Raw genomic sequence first — 18,972 nt, forward strand, 5'->3', positions numbered from 1 at the left:
GCTGAACACTTATCTGTATGATCTTAAATCAACCACCACACTCTTCTCAGCCTCTGTTCCCTCATCCACTAAAGCAGCTCAGTTATATATCCGCACGCAAACCCCACAGGATTGTTAAAAATCAAATAAGGAAGATTTCCACTTCTAGTAATGGTAGGTTGTGTTATGTGGACCAATACCCCACTGAAGACAACTAAAACAACTGGAAAAAATGGGAAAAAAAGAAATCTTAAAAACAAAAGAGTCACAAGATAGTAAGAAATAATCAGGGCAAAATCTAAGGAAAACTGAAAAAGAGAAGCAGAGCACAGGACACCAAAGCCACACACCCTCCCCCAGTAAGCTGGGTCTCCACTCCTCAGAATAAAGATGAACTGGAAGTAATCCCACCCTGCTCCTCCAGGCCGCAGGGAAGTTGCCCTTGGCCACTGAACAGAACAGAGGGAAGAGGGAGAGAAAATAAACCTGTTTCTGAAAAACTGTGGTAACAAGCCAGCCCTCTCGGATTTGTCGGCTGGGTTCCCCTCACCTGAGTGGTCCTGGGAACCTAAGCTCTGATCTTGGTGGGAGGTGGTCTCACACTGAAAGTACCCACAGGTACTCCCCTCTGGAGAAGACACTTTCATTCAAGGCCTCAAATAACCCTACACATAACTGTTAAGGATAACAAGTGGACTACGGGGGAGAACATACAGCAAAAATAAAACAGATAAACAAAACCTTATAAACCCTAAAGAACACACGAAAACAAGCCATCAAGAGCAAGAATCAGCAGAAAGAGATCCACTAATGTTTCAGATAGTAGAATTACACATCACAGTATGAAACAGCTATGCTTGCTATGTTCAAAAAATTAAAAGACCGCCAGGGAACAGGAGACTATGAAAAGTAACTAGTGATTAGAAAAGTGAGACGATATTCTTAAAAGTGTTTTTAAACTGTTTTCTTTTTTTTTCAAGCTCTAAACAGAATATAATAGATCAGGAAAAGATAGAGAACACAGGATAATAAAAATTTTAACACTAAAAAAGCTGAAAGAAATGAAAAAAAAGCTGACGTCCTTAAATCACATTTGGGAACGCACACCAAAGACTTCATTCAATTACCTTAGCTCAAACAAATGTCAGTATTTCTTGTCTACTCTGAAGAACAATACGACAGGTCATCTCAAAGCCATGAAATAATGTAAAATTCACTTACATTTGGCTTTTCAAAAATGATTTTCCTAAACTTTTAAATTATGCTTCAGCTGTATGATAGTCATTTTTATAAGCACATTCCATAAACTATCTCCTGGGTTACCCTGCTTCTGGTAGAATACCTCTTAGCTTGTAACATCTAGACTTCAGGGAATACACATATACCTCAATATAAGTTTTGTTTGTTTCTTTTTGAGGAGTGGGAAAGGGCAGTGTTTAGATAAGAAAAAACTGTATTTACATTCCCAAAATTAAATACAACATTTTAAACAAAATGGTGTATGAAGAAAGTCTCAAGTCATGTTCCAAATAAAATTCTTAGACCATCAATTACAGGTTAATGTTCTGAAAATGTCCAAACATCAATGAAGGAGACAGGCTGCAGAGCTGTTGCTGGTACCGATGCGTACCTATTGCCATATATACGGCAACTGTTTGTTAAAAATCATATTAATTGCTTGATGATCAGGAAGAGAATTTTAAATAATTTATATCCTAATAATGGAAGGTTGTGACTTATATAGGCATTTTACTGTATACAGTTACATTTCAGTAAATCGGTTAGGGGTTTAGGGTTGACCTGTAATTTGCATTAATTTTTTCCCATTTAAAATAATGAAAAATAGACCCCTGGTTTCACACAAGCCTTACCTAGGTAAAGGAAATGATGGTGTTGGGTTTTTTCTTTTTTTATTTAGTGGAATCAGTATGTTTTATGGATATTGGATTCTGATACTGGGTAAAGTTGGTAACCTGAGCAAAGACTAATAGTATAAACTGCTTTTTCAAAAATCCAATAATTAGAGGCAACTTCAAACTAAATAGAAACCCACTAAAGGATGTATCAGGGGCAAAAGTCCTTGAAGAATAAGAAATAAAAGTTTGTCAGGAGTTTAAATCAGTGGGAATTGACATAATGTTGGCAACCCCCCTCTGGAATTACATGAGCTAATTTTTGAAAGCACTTAGAAATGTGCCTTCAACATTAAAAATGCTATGAGAAGGCCTGCAGAGTAAGCAGGATGATGGTTCTCTTCATCAGGGTCCCATGGATAACAGCAAGACCTGAACCAGATAGCCATTTCAAATACAAGGCCAAGGAGACTTTTCCCGTGGAGGAGAAAAAGTGAGCCATGGCTGGGCCAATATTTGATGGCAGGAAGCCCAAGGGAAGCATCTGCTGAGGCCAACGGTAGCTTACACTAAGGCTTACATTGAGGCTCCAGGGCCTGGGAATGTTGGGACAAGCTAAAGAACCAAAGTGGTGAGCAGTGCAGCCTGAGGCAACAGAGGGAAAACACTGGAAGAGAGCAGGAAGCGACTCCTGAAAAGAGCTGAGAATCACAGCACACCTGGAAGTGATGCTCAGTCAGACAGCTGCAGGCAGTTGTCTCTGCGTCTTGCTGGGGCAAAGGGCTCAGAGACCGGAGACGAAGAACCAGAAGAGACTCCCATAATGGTGTCTGGAAGAGAGGTCACGAGAACCCACTACAGCTATTTTAAGATTCTTTTTGTGATTCTTTTCGTTCTTCTTGCTAACCCTCATTCCCCTTATTATTACAATAGCAATCTCTTTTTAAGGATGTTATTTGTGCTCATGTTTCAGAAACACCAGGCAAAGGAAGGCACAGGGAATGTGTCCTGTTCTAAAGAACTGAGGTGGGGAAAGAGCTTGAAAAAGGCAAACAGGCTAAATAAATCCCTGAAGAACTCAGGAGAAAAAAAGCGATAAACACACAAACAGGGAGTTGTTAACTAAAAAGTGTCCAGGGTTGGGGGACAGGTGCAGAGGAACCGCCCAGCCAGAGGTTCCTTGCTCCTTTATTCACACAGGATACCTTCCCACTATCAAAATGCTCCCGCTCTTACAGGGAAAGCCTTTCTTTAAAAACCCACACCAACCAAATCCTACACATCCTTCAAGGGTTGAGCGCAAGCCCTACCTGCTTTTAAATTATACCAGCCTAGAAGGATCTCACTTAATTTATCTTAACAACTATATTTGAAACTTTGGCATTTTGAACCATAAACAATCTTGTCTTCTTATACGAACCTGTCTCATTTCTCCAAACAGATTTCAATCCATTTGAGGGCAAGAATGATGCCTTGGTGTTCTTGGGATCCAACAAAGAATTACAGCAACTCTTCCTTCAATAGTCTTACATGGCCATTATAAAATAAATTTGAAAAATAAACTTTCACCAGACTATAAACTGTCCTGCCTCTGATGTTCAACTGAAGTAAAATGTAAAGAAGACATGTAATATAAACTCATTTGCCTATTCTATTTTCATTGTGATTTTTCCATAGGAAAAAGGTTAGCAACAGCACAGGGCGGTTACAAAAATGATGTTAAAATTCACAGAATGACAATCTCAGAGAGGAAAATATTACTGTACCACACCTCTGCAAGCTTGGAAAATAATCTCAATGACAAAAAATATATATAATAATAATAGCTGTAGCTAACAATTAGTAAGCACTTATTATGAGCCAAGACTATACTCAGTGCACCATATTTACATTAAACTTCACAGCCACATTAATAGATAGGTAGTTTTATTTCCACTACACGTATGAGAAAGCTGAAGCACTAAGCAGTTGAAATAATTTGCTCAAAAACACAAAGGTAGGGAGTAGCCAAGCTAAGCCTCCAACTCCGGCCCTCTGGCTGCAAGGTTTGTACACCGGCCCGCCTGTGCTAAAAGGTGCTTGAGTACGAGAAAAACAAGCACCTCCAACTCCTCCAAGAATATGGAGGGAACAAACCCCTGGGGTGGGAGGAAGTCACAGCTCTGGGCTTCATCTCAGATCCAGGTCGTCTGTTCCAAGCAGGACCCTGGCCAACACCACTCAACTGCTCCCTCAGAAAAGCTTTTCCAAATTCCTTAGTAGAGGAGACTGATAACTAAAAGAAAATAATTTTTCCCTTTTAGAAGATTACTAAGTTTTAATGCTGATGAAGAGTGACCCTTCCCATCATCACAGCTAATTGGAGAGGCTATAAAAGCAACCAAGTCACCCACTGAACGTCAGGAGAATAAGTCAGCTCGAGCAGTTGAGAAGTCAATGTGTGCGCGGTCAAGAGCACCGGCAGCCAGAGTGGGCAGCTGCAGCCACGCAAGGGCAGCAGTACAGGACTGCTCCAGGGCAAGGCAAGAGCCCTGGAAGGCTTCACATCGCAGCAGAGGCCTCCACGTGGAGCCCAGTGTCAAAACCATTTCTGTTATCCACGCCCTTGACTGCCCTCCCCTGGCCAAGTAGGGTCTGGGGAATCCAGGAAAATTCTCATTTCTTCCATGTGCCATCCGATGAGCATTAATTTATTAAAATCAACCCTTGCTTGTGTTAATCAAATGAACCTAAGTGATGCACTTGAACGTTCATTTACAAGCCAATAAATATGTGGGGAAGTCTCTGGGAGGAGCTCGTGTAATATGTCTGGCATAGTAATTAAGAAACTTCCAAGACGTTTGTCCAATAACTTGCTGAAATACGTCCCCCTACCCCTGCCCCAGCAAATTAAGTCCAGAGGGCACAGATAATCTTTGACTTATATTATAAAATTATTAACTTTCTGTAAGTATGCCAGTAATGTGGCTGCCCCCTGCAAATCTGCCTTGTCTGTACCTAGTGATCCTGTTCAGAACCATCCCACACACTATATGGGCTGCTGTTGGTACCCAAAGAACTTATAAAGTGTTATGTAGACCAGAAGGGGCCGTAGAATTAAACCCAGTCTTTAAAGATGGGTTCTGTTCTATTTTGGTTTTCCATGTTCAATGGCAAGCCCTCTAGAAAAATAAAGCATGATAATCACTGAAGGAGGACTTCTTTTTAGACTGAAGTGCTCTGATATTTATACTAAGCATCTGAATGGATGCAGCTGGCCTGCATATGATTCTCCTAAAGTCAAACAGACCTATAATTATGCAATCTAGGCAGTCATGCTAATCATTAGACTCGTCACCTGTTACTCAATACCAACACGCACTTACGGTGATATTAAAAGTATTACTATTCTCTTTTTGAAGTGTTGAATAAGGCATTATAGTTACATGATCAGAAGAACATTAAGCAGAAATGGGTGATTTAGTGCTGCGATCAAATTCAACTTAAAACAAAATTCATGAGACTTCAGTGAGAGAAATATGAGGGCTGAGGCAGGAACAAGTTTGAAAGCAAAATAACTGTTTACATGGAAACTAACAATCAATGCGGGTTGTTGTGAATGTGAAAGATGGGTGAAACGAGGGAAGAGAGACAGGCCTGAGAAAGAAAAGGGAGGGAGGAGACTAAGTAGCTATTTTTACAGATGTAGGTAGGCTCAGGAGGTCCCCTGTGGCTAAGCAAGTAGGTAATAAGCCTGTAATAGCAAAATAATCCTTACATAGCACAGCACAGACTCATGAGTTTATCCAGGGTGAGTTCCAAGATTGTCTACGGTCAATTTCCAACTCATTTGCTCAAATTAATGCCATTTTCTAGGCTACCGGTTAAAAAAAAAAAAAATGAAGATAAAGAAGATTCTTTATCGAGGCTTCCTCCATGCGCCCCCACCAGGTAGTACAGTCAACAGACCAATCAAGTTTTTGTTCCACACCAACAATCAGCTCTGCAAGAATGGAAGGTAAATGATGCAGTGAAGAGATGCAGCTTCTTGACCAACTGTTCTAAATGAGGCCTCTTCCAAGCCACAGCTGTCCTAAGCAGCAGCCTAAGGTATAAAAGACAGAAATAAACTCTCCTCCCCAAGGCCCAGCCCTAAGGTTCAGGAAGCACAGCTGAAACAGGTCCAGGAGGACACAGGACCCAGAGCCAAACACATTCCCTCATCATCCCTCAAGTCTTCAGCAGACCTGTCTTCTGTGAAACAGACAGGAAAACAGAAACACCTTCTTCCCTCCTCCTTCTCCTTTCCTGTTCATCACAGGCCCATCTCTCAACACTACCAGATGTCTTTCCTTTGCTCTGCTGTTGCCTGTGATTTTAGCCACAAGGTCCTCTTCCAGAATCCTCCTTGACCTTTTATTGTGGACCAAATGCTTCATGCCTTCTAGGTTTGTAAGACTTTTTTACCTTTACAACTAGGACACATGTATGGGTGTGTGTGGCAGGGAGACACATCCTCAAGACAAATTTCACCTACTTATCCCTTCCAACTTTCTGTCCCCGAGTCAACTGCAGTTTTGCGCACGGCCAAGTTGTTTCCTGAAATTTTGTCCTAAACAAATAAAAATGGCAGAATCAGGTGTTTTTTATTTTACAAAGTCATGTACAGGCATGTCTGAACAGGAATAATACCAATTATGCATAGTTGATTAAATTTAACTCCATGCATTTCATTAGTAAAATACCAAACCTTTAAGACAAAGCAGACATTTAGTGCTCTTAAGGGGTTGCTGACTCCAGTTCAACATGAATCATACACTCAGAAGGATCTGGTAAGTTTTCAGTGCATGACTCTGTTTTGGGTAGGTGGAAGGAAGGGAAGAGGGCAGGGAATCACCTGATTGTATTTTAACTTTTCTAGAACAGATCTCATCGATAGTGGGGAGATTTTACTTTCTGAAACAGAGAATAAGTACTTCCTAAACTCTTTAAATTAAAACTTGATTCTTCTATATTTTGTAAATACATGAAATTTCTCCTTTTTGGATAAACTGAAATAAATGACAGTATAAACCATACTGCCTTTCCCTACCTCTACAAAAAACGAACAAACAAAACAAAAAAACCCTCCCTCTTTTAAAATATGGCTCCAACTATCTCTAGCCACGTATATTACACACACACCTACTTCTATGAGTTGATGAGTGTGTATATTCTTCCTGGCAGCCTCGTATTAAGCAATCATTATATAGTCATCAGGAGTCAAATTTAATGACTTACTCACTGCTTGAGCAATATTTAATAGAAACTTGGTTACTTCTCACTACACTGTGCTTTAGTCATCATTTTTCCTCCACGCAGGTACTAGTGTGGTAAAATTAAAACTGAATCCACATTACATAACTGCCTCCCACCAGAAATAACTGTGAAGAATGTAAGTTTATGACACAAACTAGTAAGTAACTGGTTCTTCTGTAAACACAATGAATATGGGGGAAATCTTTATGCAATATTGACCTTTATAATCATTTTTACCCACCTATACAATTTTCTTATAATAATAGAGAAGAAGGAAATTGTATAATATAGTAACTCAAAAAGCCAACTCTGGAGTCAGTTTACATTCAAATCTAGGCTATTTTACTTTAGAGCTGTGTAGCCTTTAGCAGGTAACTTTCAGTCTCAGTTTCCTCTCCTGGATAATGGGTACAATGACAGTATCTAACTTATAAAGCTGATATGTGGACTAAATGAGAAAATGTAGGTAAAATGATCAGCACAGGGCCTGGCCTACAGTACGCATTAACAAAATATTATCTGTCATTATAACTATTACAGAATGGGTAACGACTCTGCTAATATAGTCTAAATGCTGAAGATCAACTCTTTAAATTCTCAAATGTTTTTTACTAAGTTGAGACCAAAGTATTAAGTAGAACTCACAAGACTGCAATGCTCTATGAGAAGCTTTGTAAACACACCCCAACACACCCCAACACACACACACACACACACACACACACACACACACACACACACACACACTGTCAGGAAAGCCATTACCTAGCAAATGCTTATTGGGCACTTACTACATGCCAGGCAGAGGGGAAATGCTTTGAAGCAAGAAGGAGCAGCTAACGCTGCCCAAGGAAGGGAGGAAAGGTTTAACAGGTGAGGGGATGAACGCAAACTGTCTTGAAGGGGAAATGTGTGCCAGATATTCACCAACTTGGGTAGAGGCCAAACAAATGCCCCCCGTCCTCTCCACCGAGGCTGACAGAGTTCAAACGGTCAAGCAAAAACACTGGGAATGAACAGAGAAGGAAGGCTAAATCTTCACTAAACACCAACTACATGCCAGGCACTTTGAACATACTACTCATCCTAGCCTTCATTACAACAATGTGAATTAGGTATTATTAACATCCTTTCAAGATAAGAAAACCAATGTTCACTGAGGCTAAATCATTTGCCCCAGGTCCCAGAGTTAATAAATGGTAGAGTTAGGAACTGACCTCAGGTCTGACTTAAAGCATGGAAGGCATGGGCTATAGTATCTGAATTACTACATGGAAATAAATACTTCATTCAAACGTCACGGAATAATGAATAATCAGTTTTCTAGCTAAAGAAATTCTTCTAAACATTACCTTCTTTTAAGAGTGAGAGATGTGAAAAGGAATATATGTATGTATATATGTATGACTGAAACATGATGCTGTATATCAGAAATTGACACAACATTGTAAACTGACTATACCTCAATCAAAAAAAAAAAAAAAGTGAAAGTGAAAGAGACTCACTGATTGACTTAAATAGTTCTACCCCAAAGCATTGGAGACCATCTTTCATTAGATAGATAGATATTTCCTTAGAATGTATAGTTCATATTCTATAAATCATCATTGTAAAGGTAAAACTCAAAATACTGCTTTAAGTAAATTCTATGAGAATTAAATTTATAACATCATAGAACTCAATCTCTGGATACAATCTAGTCTCTACCAGCCATCAAAAACACTACAAGTCCCAGGCTATGGGCATCTGTCATTTTAAAACATACCCACAGACCTCTTTTGGCTACCTATTATAAGGCCTTTGAATCTTCAAGGTCACGTCTATCTTTTACATGATTTAAATCCTTTTGCTCCACCCTTCCCGTCGTTTGTTCCTATCCAACCCCTGGTAGGCTGGAAAGAAACAGTGACTTCAAGGCAGCAAGCAATATTCACAGCAGCATCCCAGCCAACAAAATTTCAATGACTGCCATTTCTCTCCGGTTTTCAAGTCCTTGGCTGTGCCCAAGTTTTAGCCACAGTGAGAGGCCTGAAGGCCCAGGAGGCTTAAGGAACAAAGCCTGGCTTTCAGCTCCAGTGAAACATCAAAGCTCTGGTGTGAATTTATGGCAGTAATGACAAAAGGAAGGGAGGTTTAAACCTCACGTGAACATTGAAAAGATTAAGCAAGAATGCAGGCACATGATGTCTTAAACACAGTAGACCCTAAATAAATGGATGCTATTTTACTGCAAACTACATGTACTTTGCAATGTTCCCCAAATCAAACCTTCAATTTCACTTAAGCTAGTCTCTACTGAATTATGGGGGAATCAAACCATCTCACTCCCTTTTTCAAATAATAAAGCATATGGATAAGAAATTAATTGAGCATATGGTTGAAAAATTCAAACAGTACAATAATGTGGTGTCTCCAATCCCCACATTCCTTCCCCAGAGATAACCATTGTTATGAGGTTCTTAGGAATGCCATCCCATGGAAATCCTCTGTGTATGAGGCATCCTCTCTTAAAAAGGTCTAGAGAAATTAAGATACTTGTAGAAGTAGAGAAATAAGGAATTAAAAATGACCCTACTTGGAGAAAAACAACTCTCAGAATGCATGAAACTGAAAATCATACCAATATTCTCTCATGCCCTAGTCTTCAGTGAAGATGTGAAGAGAAAGAATCAGCAGTGGCTGCTTCAGTTTAGGGTCAAAATATCCATTCTAACATAACACAAAGGCAAACGAAAACATCTGGGAAAACAACATGAGTATATTAAATACAAGAAAAGAGTGATGCTGAACAAAGAATACAAACGAGTGTTAGTGGGGAACTTCCATTCACTCACTGGACACACACCTACCAAACACAGTGCATGTGCCTGGCGCTGTGCTGAGTGCCCTGGAGAGAGCAACGAACAAGGTAAACACTGTGCCGTCTCACAAAGAACTCTCACAGACTTCCACTCTACACAAAAATTTCTAAAAAGCCCCAATAAGACTATCTGGCCTTTGTCTGGCTCTCACTATTATGGGAAAGTGCTTAACAGCTCTAATTATTAGGGTTGTTCCAAAGAGGGAGCTGACTCAGCACCTTCCTAGAACAATTCTAGGCAATGACAACAATAAATGTGAACTGCTCTTTCACACACATTTACTTACTTGCATCTCATAACCTCCATATAAGGTGATTTTATTCTCTGTTTTATGTGGTTGAGGAAACTGAGGGTCAGAGAGGTTAAGTGATGCCACTGAAGTCATGCCTCAATATCAGAAGTAGAACTTGAACCCTGGTCCTCAACTCCAGAGCTCAGAGGAGCTACCTGCTGGGCCACAGAGTCAGCTCTTCCAGATCACAGTCCCACAGAGATCTGAAGGACTACTGAAGGTTACTGCTAAACATCTCCTACATTGCGAGTCTTTGCTTCTCCAGGATAAACAATGATCGTCAAGTTCCTTCAAGTTCCTGCCTCCATTTAAACATGCTTCATTTACCAGTGTCCCTTTCAACAGGTGGACTCCAGAATAAAAAACAATAATAACAGCCATGGGTTAACCAATTAGGACTATGATAATCCTATTAGTACATGTGTACTACTGTAATCATGGGTTGACCTTGTCGATTAAAATAAAAAAATCAACAGCAACTGTTATTAAGCCAGATCTCTCCCTTCCTATATTAGTACCACTGACTTTTTCAACCTAAGATCCAAAACTTAAGATTGTCAGATTTCATGTCTGAAACCTGGCATTCCATTTCATTCAGGAGGCAGAGGTCTTTCTGAATTTCAAAATGTCATCTAAATATCAGGTAGCCTCCCCTATTTTCTGTGATCCATAAATTTGACATCCTTACCTCTATTAGTTTTCTTTCAAGAAGTTAAATAAAATAATAGCTAACATTTATTGAGCATTTACTATGTGTCCGACACTACGCTAAGCAATTTACAAGTTTCATTTCATTCAGTTCTTACAGTAACTGTGAAAAAGACACCATCATTCCTCTTTTGACGGAAGAAAAAAAAATGATCTCAGAGAGGTTTAAGTACCTTGAACCACCATCATACAGATAACAAGCTGTAGAGAGAAGATTCAAATCAGGGTCTGTTAAAAAACAGTCCATGCTTCTAACATCTCAATAATCATTACCCTTTGGGCATAACCCATTTTCACGTCAGAAGACTTTGCAAATACCTTCCTAAGATCTATGCATATTAGATTAGAAAGCATCCCTCTTACACAAGAGCAGTCACTCTAGTCAAAAAGAGGGGGGGTGTCAAGGAGAAACTAGAATGATCAAGAACAAAAGCATCAAATAAGTTCATAAAAGAAGGTGGCTACTCAAAAAAAAAGTTTATAAATAGCAACACCTTAGGCCAGCATATCACCATATTCATTTCAAATAAATTTAAACCAGGAAAATGATTACAAATGAGGTCAGCCTACTTTAAAATAGAAAGTTAATTAAGGAACACTTTAATTAAACAGAAATGAAGTCCTCGCTAACTATAAATGTAAGGTCAAGGAGATATAAGAAGTTTATTAGATCATAAGACCTACGGTGACAGGGTCTGTGATCTCTGCTGTTTACCGAACTCTCAAGCATTGGTCTAAATGAGAAGTGTTTTGTTTTAAGAAACATCTCTTTAAGGAAAGAATGGAAGAGCCACAACCACAAAAGGAGGGAACAACTGTATTTCATATTCCTTTCTGTTGGAGGATAATTTCTATGCTAATTATTTTTGGAAATTAAAATATATTTATTTTATGAAAACGATGGCAAATCAATCCGTTAAAACTTAAATCACTGACAGCTCCAGAAAATAAGTCTATCATAATACACTCTAAGTGTTACAATATCTGTCCCATTGAATCAGCATTTTTCCTTGTGTTTGGACCTCCACATAGGGCAAGATCCTTAAAAAGATGTCTTAGAGATTTTACAAGGCAATTCTTAATTTTCTCATTACCTGTCTCATCTTTCCTAAGATGTTTTATTTTCATTTAACTGACTTAAATCAGTAGTAACTCCCAATACTATTTCTGTCTTGCCTTCTTTAAAGGCCTCTTGATGAAAGAAATAATCATCCACAAACCCTTAATTCTATTAGAAATGTCTCAGAGAACTCTTTGATGGATGAAGTAAACTATTTCTGTAATGGGAATTATCACCCACTAATGTATCTGTTTCTGGAGGACAATTACAATGAACTGCTAAGTAAGAAATAAAGAACTATTAATATTAAATGAGTAACTAGCTGGTTCTGTACTATCGCAGCAGTATTTATAAAATGGGAGGGTCCAATCAATCACATCCCACATACAGGCACCCAGTCTCCACATCCAAATAGAAATAAACCACTTACACCCTGAAGTCATCTCGACTTCTCCCTCTTTGCATCCTCCACATTTAACTAGTTACCAACGTCTATCAATTCTGCCTGCTCAAGTCAACTGTTATTTCCGTTCCAACTACAGCTGCCTTCAATCTTTGTTTCTATCTCATATTATTGGTTTGCTTCCTTAATGATTTTCTTTTCCAATCTCTTTTCCCCTCTAATCCTTCTTCCATGTTGCTACCAATTCTCTCCCTCAAGTACAAGTGATGTTACTCTTGTCTATCAAAAGCCTCCCACAGCACTTCCACTTCTGGCCAAGACGGAGTAACAGCAACCGAATTTATTCTCCTGTCTAAAACAACAAAAAATTCAAAATAAAAATAAATGACAAGTGGTTTGCAAGACAACAGACATCAAACAAGGAAGAAGGAAGGTGAGTGATTGGAAACATATGAGGTGAGACCTATAATTGCCCCACCTTACTATCTTGAGGGCGTTTCCAGGCTGCAGGGCACACAATAGCAATCAAAATTTCAGTAGACATTTTGTAGAAATTGACAAACTGATTCTAAAATTCATACAGAAATGCAAAAGACCTAGAATAGCCAAAAGAACCTTGAAAATGAAAAGTTGAGGGACTAATATTCAATTTTCAAGACTTATTGTAAAGCTTTAGTAATCCAGATAGTATGGTAATGGGATAAAGACAGATAGACCAATAAAACAAAATAGAGAGTGCAGAAGTACAAACATAAAACACATATGGACAACTGATTTGAAAATAAGCAAAGGCAATTCAGTGGGAAAAGGACAGTCTTCTCAAAAAATGATGCTGGGACAATTGGCTATCATATGCACAAAACAAAAGAAACAAAAAACAAAAACTTTGATTTATACCTCATACCTTGCACCATATACAAAAATTTAGTCAGAATGGATCACAGACTTAAATGCAAAACCTAAAGCTATAAAGCTTCTAGAAAACACTATAAAGAAAATCCCTGGGAGCTTGGCTTAGGCAAAGATTTCTTAGATACAACACAAAACCCACAATCCATACGAGAGCAAACTGATAAACTGGATGTCATCAAAATTTAAAACTTCCGCTCTTCAAAATAATCTGTTAAGAGCGCAGATTGGGAGAAGACACTCACAAAGCATGTATCTCATAAAGAACTGTATTCAGAATACAAAAAGAACTCTCAAACCTCAAGTGAAAACAAGAGTCCAATAACAAATGGAAACAAGGTCTGAATAGACCCTTCGCCGGAGTGGAATGCCAAATGAACACACGAAGATACTCAACAGTACTGGTCTTCAGGGAATGCAACTTAAAACACTATCAGACACCACTGCACATCTAAAAGAATGGCTAAAGCTAAGAACAGTGCCCACAGCAAGTGCTGGTGAGGATATGGAGTGACTACGAACAGTATTCCCTTAATAAACTCCGCCCACAGATTCCTAATTCTCAGATAACTACATTACTAAAAAAAAAAAAAAAAAGTACAGTTAACCATATAATTGAAACCACATTTAACATAATTGAATCTTATCTTAATGACTCAGAAGGGACTTCATAATATTATAATGCCTCAGTGTCATCATTATGGTTTTGCTAGTAAAGCATGAAAACATGAGTCAACAGAAAGTTTTTATGTAACAGACACCAAAGAAACCAGCTTTTAGTCTGTAATTACCTCAACAGAGTGATTGCTTTTTATTATAATTTGTTTTCTTGAACTCCTTATTCTCAAAGTATGGTTGCCGGACCAGCAGCATCAGCACTGCCAGGGAACTTGTTAGAAAGGCAGACTCTCAGGCCCTACACCAGGCAACTGAATCTGAAACTCAGAGAATGGGACCAGTAATCTGTATTTTAACAAGTCCTCCAGGTAATTCTGAAGCCTGGTAAAATTTAAGATGTACTATTCTCATGTATGTTTTAAAGTTAAAATCACTAATTGTCTTTTCCTCTGAGATTCTTTCTGAATTCAAAGAATTCTAAGACAAAAAGGAACTGTTACTTCAAATCCATGTTTTCAACAAACCTAGAATCCAACCAGCTGTTCTCCTATTTTTATATTCCTGAATTATTTTAGGCTTTTTATCAAGCTAGAAAACCGGAACTGAATGTAAGATCCCATAAATAATGCATTCTACAAAAGCCTTTGTTTTTAAACAAACTTTTGTACTTAAATATCCCAGTCATTTACTCACATCTATTTTTGTAACTGCACCCAACATTCCTTCCAAATGTACTAGATTAGCTTCTAATTTCGGCACAAATTGTCATCTCCTAGTGAACATCTGCACAACTTTCAATTAGCTTCATCTAAATGGAATGGTTTTGAAAAATAATTCATTATGATTTTTTAATTGTTTCATAAAGATAGTTAAGATTAGAAACAGAATGAAAATGGAGATGGTATTGAACTGAATCAGGACAACTAGGGCTGTTGATAATTTGCTCAGAGACTTTGAGTTAATAATTTCATCTGTCTGGGTCTCAGTTCCCTCACTGTAAGAGAGAGTTGGAGCAGATGACCTGTAAAGTCCATTTCAGGTCTAAGAGTATATAAACCTGTGATCTTACTCTTACGCTCTACATACTGTACTTTTACATTAATGTGACATTGTCAAATTATTTTAAGTATTGAATCTATTTTTAGCAGTTTAAAAATTATTTTAGGATATATGCCTCTTCTTAGGATTCAAGAACAGCACTATAACACTGCTTCCTAGAAAGTTGAAGTTAGTAAAATATGAACACATGCAAACTCTTAGTTGCTGAAGCACCAAAATGGCAGTGTGACTTTAACAGTCTCTCTTTCTTCAAATGAGTTAATTTATCCCTGAAACTATGGGGATGCATTGCATGAACCCCCCAAAGCAGAGATTTCACAATGTCATTAGCAAGATGATCTCTGAAGGCAGAATGCCCAGGTCTGAATTCTGGATCTGCCACTTTAGAATTATTTGTCATCTTGGGCAAGTTATTTAAACTTTCTAATCTTTAAATTTATCAAGCTTCTGTTAAGAGGATAATGATAGCATTTTCATCATACAAATTAAATGAGCTAATCTACAAAGAGCACTTAGCACAGAGCCTAGAATAAAATGAACACTCAATAAACGTTGGGTATTTTTATTAATATAACTTGCAAAGTTGGCTCTCTGATCAGAGGTATCAGAAAAGATCTGCAGCTCAACTGAGTGAACACACAGGATACAGCTGCCCTGTGCAATGCATCTCACCCTTCACAATAGGGACAGAGCTTCTCAAACTTCAGGATGTATCAGGCCTACTTGGGATGCTTTTTTAAAAAAAAAATGCAGATTCGTGGGCTCTGCTTCCAGAAGCTCCAATTCTGCAATTTTAAATATGTTATTTTGAAGACAGGCTGTTGAGGACTGCAGCTTGAGAAACATTTCTGTAGGGGTTTCAAAGAGAAAGAATCTCTCCCTTCAAGTACTTACCATCACCAAGCATTTTTTCCATTTCAGAACTCACTGCAGCTGCCGTAGTGTTGCTTCTGTTGGCCGTGTACCACATACACCTAATACAGTCCTTCCATGTAGATTCCTTCCATTTGCCATCACTTTAAGTTCCAATATCTATGTCTTGATTCAGTGATATAACTTAACCCTTTATCTTGTATTTGGGAGCTGCCTAATCCTCTAAACCCCAAGACCTCCAAATACGTGACTACTGAAGGCTTCTGATATGTGAGCTCTTCCTGACCTCTCAACACAGAAGATTCATTAACCCTGACTGCTGACCTACAAACCTGACCATGGCCTGAATCCTGGTCTCAGAATACCACTTCCAACACTGCTGCCAGCAAGTATGTCTTCAGGATAGTGTGCATTTTCAGAGATTGCAATACGTCAAAACGTATAGAAATTTAATTCACAGAACTTTAACGTATACAAAACAACTTAAACAACAAGAAAGCAACAATCAGGGATCAGGAGGGCTATGACAAAGGAATTTAACTGTATTACAAACGTTTGACATAAGCTCACCGAATGAAAGGGGGGGTGGGGAGAGCTGACCTAAATAACCTTGAATGGTGTTTTGACTGAAAACTGTTAATACTAAAGACAAAAAGAACTGTACATAAACACTGTATGTTCGCTAATAAAGCTGTCCATCATGGAGGTATGGGTTTATCATTCTGAAACTGTTTTACGTTCATACTGGGGCAAACCAATAAGTAAACGGACGGTGGATAGTGGGAGAGGATTTCCTAATGTTGGATAAGGAAGTTACAGATAAGCAAGGGAAGAAGACTACAATGGTGGCACTAGGTTAGAGCTGAAGATATCAGTCTGAACACATGGTTACCTTAATACAGATGCAGATGGACATATACAGAAACAATGACAGTTATGTGTATACATGTGTTCGTATACATACATATACTTCCTGGCTCTGACCGCTGAAAGGGCCTAGAAGCAGTGACACTCTGGTAGCAACAAACCAACTCAGAGCCCAGATCTTAGTTTCTAAATACTATTTTCCAATAAAAGGAACCAGAAACCCTTGGAGAAATAGCTGATTTGGGGGGCTGGGACAGGGAAAATACAATTCTTTACAAAAGAATTTAAAATAATTCAGGTAGATATTTGTCCCTCTAGGAGGTAGAGCTTAATTCTCCCTACTTAAGTGTGGCCAGAGTAGTGAGTTGCTTCCATAACAGTATGTAGAAGGAGGGAAAAAAAAAGACAGGTACTTTTACAGTAAAGAAACCTGACATAAATATACCACATCTTCTTTATCCAGTCACCTGTTGATGGACATTTAGGCTGTTTCCATGTCTTGGCTATTGTAAATAGTGCTGCTATGAACATTGGGGTGCAGGTGTCATTTTGAAGTAGGATTCCTTCTGGATATATGCCCAGGAGCGGGATTCCTGGGTCATATGGTAAGTCTATTCCTAGTCTTTTGAGGAATCTGCATACTGTTTTCCACAGTGGCTGCACCAAACTGCATTCCCACCAGCAGTGTAGGAGGGTTCCCTTTTCTCCACAGCCTCTCCAGCATTTGTCATTTCTGGATTTTTGAATGATGGCCATTCTGACTGTTGTGAGGTGATACCTCATTATAGTTTTGATTTGCATTTCTCTGATAATTAGTGACATTGAGCATTTTTTCATGTGTCTATTGATCATTTGTATGTCTTCCTTGGAGAATTACTATTCAGCCATAAAAACCAACAACATAATGCCATTTGCAGCAACATGGATACTCCTGGAGAATGTCATTCTAAGTGAAGTAAGCCAGAAAGAGAAATAAAAATACCATATGAGATCACTCATATGTGGAATCTAAAAAAAAACAAAAACAAACAAAACAAACAAAACATAAATACAAAACAGAAACAGACTCATAGACATAGAACACAAACTTGTGGTTGCCAAGGGGGCGGGGGGTGGGAAGGAATAGACTGGGATTTCAAAATGTAAAACAGATAAACAAGATTATACTGTATAGCACAGGGAAATATATACAAGATCTTATGGTAGCTCACAGAGAAAAAAATGTGACAATGAATATATATATCTTCATGTATAATTGAAAAATTGGGCTCTACACTGGAATTTGACACAACATTGTAAAGTTATTACAAATCAATAAAAATGTTAAAAAAAAAAAAAAAAAAGAAAACTGACATACACTGCTAGGGCCAGGTGACAAAGGTCAACATTACCAGTAAATCATGTTAAAAAACAAAACAGTGGATCATGTTGATGACATGTACCCCCCCGATATGATGTGATGAGGAGGACACTCAACTTCGATGGTTCTCCTGCCTAAAACCCCAATCTCATCATGACAAACCCAAATTGAGGGACATTCTATGGAATATCTTACCAGGATTTCCCAAAGTTGTCAGAGTTATAAAAAAAAGAAAAAGAAAGAAAAGAAAGAAAGAAAAGAAAAGAAAGAAAGAAAGAAAGAAAGAAAGAAAGAAAGAAAGAAAGAAAGAAAGAAAGAAAGAAAGAAAGAAAGAAAGAAAGAAAGAGAGAGAGAGAAAGAGAGAGAGAGAAAGAGAGAGAGAGAGAGAGAAAGAGAAAGAAAGAAAGAAAGAAGGAAAGAAAGAAAGGAAGGAAGAAGGGAGGGAGAGAGGGAGAGAGGGAGAAGGGGAAAGGAAAGGAGGGGGGAAAGGAAAGGAGGAAGGAAAGGAAGGAAGGAAGAAAGGAAGGAAGGAAGGAAGCAAAAGAAAAAGAGACTAAGAGGCGAAATTCAATGTGGTATCTGGGACTGGATCCTGGACAATGTCTTGAAAAAGGACATGAGCGAAATCCGAATAGTTTGGAGTTTACTATTTGGTTTAGACAACAGCAATGTACAAATGTTACTTCTTAGTTTTGACAAATGTACCGGGGTAATGTACGATCTTAACAACTAGGGGGACTGGGTTTTACGAGAACTCTCTGCACTACCTGCAACTTGTTGTTAACCTAATATTTTTCCAAAATAAAAAGTTTATTTAAAAAGAGAGAGGGCATAAACACAAAATGAGGTAAAA

At 38.4% G+C, this 18,972-nt stretch overlaps 1 protein-coding gene across 4 annotated transcripts in view; it reads right to left on the reverse strand.

Moving 5' to 3' along the window:
* The window catches only part of NSMCE2 (NSE2 (MMS21) homolog, SMC5-SMC6 complex SUMO ligase), a 208,467-nt gene that overhangs the window by 163,208 nt on the left and 26,287 nt on the right, over window positions 1–18,972 (reverse strand). The window lies entirely within an intron of this gene.

This window comes from Camelus dromedarius, chromosome 20, assembly GCF_036321535.1.
Source record: "Camelus dromedarius isolate mCamDro1 chromosome 20, mCamDro1.pat, whole genome shotgun sequence".
Taxonomy (NCBI): Eukaryota; Metazoa; Chordata; class Mammalia; order Artiodactyla; family Camelidae; genus Camelus; species Camelus dromedarius.